Here is a 5,000-nt window from a genome sequence, read left to right as displayed (position 1 = left end):
TTGTGGAGCTTCATTTCCATTATCTCTGTCTGTCTGTCTCTCGCTGTCACTCTCTAAAGAATTTTCTTTCTTTTTTTTTTAAACTACAGGTGTGTGTGTGTGTGTGTGTGTGTGTGTGTGTGTGTGTGTGTGTGTGTGTGTGTGTGTGTGTGTGCGTGCGTGCGTGCGTGCGTGCGTGCGCGCGCGCGTGCGTCTGTGTTGTTTTCACTGAGAGTGATATCAAATGGTGTGTGGGGGAGGAGCGGGGCGGGGGGGGGGGATATGTGGTTTGCGTGTGTATATGAGTGTGTGTGTACATGCCTACTGAGACTTATGCACTTGCCAATATATATCTTACACGGACTGTGTATTTACCCAAGTCAGAATAAGTGTAAACAGCTGACGGTTTATAATTCAACACTTGCATACATGTGTGTATTTTACACGGCACACGGTATTTACTTAAGCCAGAATAGGAGAAAAGAAAAAAAAGAGGGGGGGGGGGGACGCACAAAACTCAAATCGTGACAAACCCTGTCAACTTGGTGAGAAAGCTAATCCACATGAGAGATGGAAGGAGACGGGGGAGAGGAGAGGATGGGGTTGGGAGGGGAGGTACGCGGGGGGGGGGGGGGGGGAGTAAGGTATTCTCATCACCAGTCTGCTCAAAGTGGAGTGGCAACAAATACAATCCTCCATAGGAGAGGTTGGGGAGAGAGAGAGAGAGAGGGAGAGAGAGAGAGAGAGAAAGAGACATAGACAGACAATCAAAGACAGAAAGAGAGAGAAAGAGACAGACAGAAAGAGAGACAGACAGACGAAGACAGACAATCAAAGACAAAGACAGATAAGCACAGACAGAAAAAGAGAGAGACAGACAGACAGAGACAGACAGACAGACACACACACACACACACACACACACACACAGAGAGAACTCCCCTGGCTTATACTAAACTCCATCTGAGTGCTGACAGTTCTGCTTAGTTCACACCCACATGTGGAAAAATAATTGCACTGGGCCACGCACATAGAAATGGAACAAACAGTGACAAGTGGAAACAGATTGTTTGGGTATGAGGATAATATTATATAGGAGAGGACAGGGGTTACATGGATATGAGGCCAGGGGAAGGGGACTGTGTATTGTAGCCGGTGTATTACATTGTGTTGTATTGTACTGCACTGTATTGTACTGCATTATATTTGGCTGTATTGTATTGCACCGTGTATTATCGCATAAAATATAGTATCAGTTCGTTGCATTGTATTGTATTGTATTGTATTGTATTGTTCAACCACACAAGATTTCTCTGCATGGGATTCGGGCTGCTCACACCGAGAAAAGCGCGTCGCTATAATCCAGGCGTCGCCCCCACACCCCCCAGACTAAACTAGCAGTCAGCCCACCACCGGATCATGGTATACATACATATATGTACGTACATACATACACACACACACTCTTTCTCTCTCTCTGAAACACACACACACACACACACACACACACACACACACACACACACTACAACGAGCATAAGCGTGTGATCTTCATATCTCGCACCGCAACGATGTGGCTTTCACAACACCAAACCCTTTCGTGTTTAAACCTGATACTCTACCCTGCATTTCTATGATCTCATAACAACACCTTTTGAAGTAAACGATCCGTCTTAACTTTTTGGTTCCTTTGTTCTATATAGAAAATGGGCTGTCAAGATGATATAACTACAGCTCAATAGATTTACACCTCTCCCTACCCCATTCCCCTTCCCCTGTATTCCGGTCCCGCCCTCCCTCTTCCACGCCTACACCCCTAACCACAGCGGCAGAGCAAAAAACGCCGCGGACAGAAACATTACACCTGACACCTAAAGCCTGAAGTCAGATAATACGTCTTTTGTCTCCGGGCACTGAAGCACTACTATACACACCGCTCTGGACTGAGAGGAACGATCCGAGTCCTTAGCTCCAGAGGCCCCCCCCACTGTAGTAGTGGTGGTGTCACTGGAATAATAATGGTCTGGAGTGCTCACCCACCCACTTCCGTTCCCCCGACACACACAGACACAGAGAGAGAGAGAGACACACACACACACACACACACACACACACACACACACACACACCACCGGCCTTACCCTTCCACTTCCCAACATCTTCCTTCTGCCCCCACAAGTTTTATTGTTGTTGCTGGTTGCTGTTAGCTGTTGTTTTTCATACGATCAGGTTTCCACCAACTGGACGTTCCCAGTTCAACATCAGTGAACAGTTTCGTTCGATTCCCGACCCGTTACGATGCCCGTTCGATGGACTCCAATAAAACTTCGAAGTTCCCACCACGCAAGGACAGAAGCATACAGCTGACGCGTTTGTACAATCGGTTCTCTGGTTCCAGGATCCAAGTCTCCAATCAGTGATCATGTTGTCAGCTACATCATTGTGAAGATTCAGATTTGCACACGTGGCATACATTCTGCATCAAGGCGTTTCAAGAATCCCCACCCCGCCACCCACCCACCCAAAAAAATCCAATTACTACAACAAATAATCAATGATAATTCATACAGAACTGTTCAACCTGAGGCGCCTACACGCCCAAACCAAGATACTGGAGCAACTCATTCGCGAGCTTCTCTTTGCTGATGCTGCTGTCCTCGTTGCGCAACAGTGACAACCCGACAGCGTATAGCATCCTGCTTTGCAGAGGCTTCTGAGCTCTTCGGACCGGAAGTCGGCCTGAAAAAGACGGAAGTTCTCCATCAGCCTGCACCTCAAGATGATTACCATCCTACTCACATCACCATCTGCGGGACAGAACTGAAGACAGTCCACCAGTTCAGCTACCTAGGGTGCACTATTATCGTCAGACGCTCAAATCGACAAATTATCAAACATCAGACTTGCAAAAGCAAACAGCGCTTTTGGCAGTCTGGTATAAGAAACATCTCAAGAAAGACACACAGTTCAGTGTGTACAGAGCCACTGATCTGACCATCCTCATCTACGGCTTCGAGTCATGGGTCACTTATCGTCATCATCTGCGACTTCTTGAACGTATCCATCAACGCTGCCTCAACACCAACATCAACATCAGATGGAAGGACTTTCACCGACGCCGAAGTCCTCGAACTACGGAGGTCACTAGCATCGAGGCCATGCTATTGGAGACCCAAATGCGTTGGGCTGGTCATGCCTTTGCCACCGTCGCCGAAGTCCTCGAACTACTGGGGTCACTAGCATCGAGGCCATGCTGTTGAAGACCCAAAATTATGCACTGGGCTGGGCATGTTTCCAAGACGGAGGACCTCCTCCCATACCCAGCCCACGGCCTGCCCAAGATTGTGCTGTTCAGGGAACTCGCCACTGGCCACCGTGACATGAGGGCGCACAAAAAGAGGAAAAGGGACTCACCGAAGAAATCCCTCGGTGCCAGTGGTTCACTTCAGCAGCTGTCAATTATCTTTCAGCACAGAAAAAACTTCAGCATCCAACGCATTATATCCGAAAACAAGTAAACCTTGAAGTAGCATAAAAACATATCAACGTTTGCTCAGACAAAAAGTGATAAACACATACAACTGACTTTTGGACGAAGCCTTTTATTCTAATGCTGTCTTGATCATTTTCCAAAGTCAATACGAGTGAGTAAATCATTAATGGGACCATCATCTGTATAATCAACAGCGCCGTTGACGACACAGGTGGCTGCTCTATGCATGTGTATCCTTCTTGATGCAGCGGTGTTACTGCAGACATCAGTAACAGACCAGAACAGTACGGGGTAGGTCGATAGCTGTGTTACGTGACTGCATTACCAACTGCAAGCAACAGTCACACGTGTTATTTAAGCAGAAGAGTGTGTATGTGGGGGGGGGACGTGGGAGGGGGGTGGAAGGGGAATGGGAAAAGGGGGAGGAAGAGGAAGGGAGAGGGAAGGAGAAGGAAGAGACACAACTCTTTATATTTGAGGGGATAAGCATAACAAGCATAAGAATTAGCTTGCTTTTAGAAAATCAGATTCAAGGTACAAATCCTGTAAGGCGAAAACGATATTACACGATAGGAAAATATGCTACAATAATACTTTTGATAGCAAATATGTCGACATAAATCAACAGTATTTCCTGTTTCCCCCCACAAAAATAAAGGGAGATGGAGAGACAGAGACAGACAGACAGACAGAGACAGAGAGAATGATACGGATCCATACGGACGATTTATTCCAGCGTGACTGCCTGTAAGGAAGAGGTGCAAACACACACACACAACTCTCTCTCTCTCTCTCTTTCTCTATCTCCCCCTCTCGCCCCGTCCCCCGCCCACCCCCCCTCCCCACCCCTCTCTCTCTCTCTCTGTTCCGCGAGGTTAAACGTCATTTAGATCAATCGCCAAGGAGCCAAGACTTAAAGTAAATACTGCCCTTGTGTGTTTGCAGACTTGATTAGTGGTTTAATCCGTGCCATTAGCGAAGGGGTATGGATTTACAGTGACTGAACTGCGCCCTACAACTCACCCAGAGTGACAGCGGACTAATATAATAACCTTCACGTAGGCCTACAACTACTTTTTGATCGCAGTGGCTTGTGTGCCATGCTACATAAAAAATTGTAGCAAGAGACTCGCGAATTTTTTAGATGATTCCGGTCTTGTCCCAAAGTTGTTTTTTTACAGAGGGGGACGGGGCGGAGAAACACACACACACGAGCGCGCGCGCATGCACGCACGCACGCAGTCATTCTGAATTTTGAAACGCCTTCCTTCATTCATCAAGAATGAAATAAAAGCTTTTTGTACATTATATTTTTCAAGGAAACAGTGTTAAATTTACTATCATTTATGAATCTGTTGTAGAGGTTACCCTAACGGAATACCGTTTAACAGAAGAAGAAGAAGATTGAAGATGATATACTGCTGGGTTTTCAAACAGTTTAGGTTACATTGTACGTATTCCATTTGTGCAACATGAAAACAAGAACAGTCATTAATTACGCAAAACTGTATCGAAATCTCAGATAATA

General features: G+C 46.5%; 1 protein-coding gene across 1 annotated transcript in view; it reads right to left on the bottom strand.

The window, feature by feature from the left end:
• The window catches only part of LOC143287603 (uncharacterized), a 26,106-nt gene that overhangs the window by 20,774 nt on the left and 332 nt on the right, over positions 1–5,000 (bottom strand). The gene's annotated exons all lie outside the window — the stretch shown is intronic.

The sequence above is a fragment of the Babylonia areolata genome, chromosome 1 (assembly GCF_041734735.1).
Source record: "Babylonia areolata isolate BAREFJ2019XMU chromosome 1, ASM4173473v1, whole genome shotgun sequence".
NCBI lineage: Eukaryota > Metazoa > Mollusca > Gastropoda > Neogastropoda > Buccinidae > Babylonia > Babylonia areolata.
This window is presented reverse-complemented; position numbering and strand designations above follow the sequence as displayed.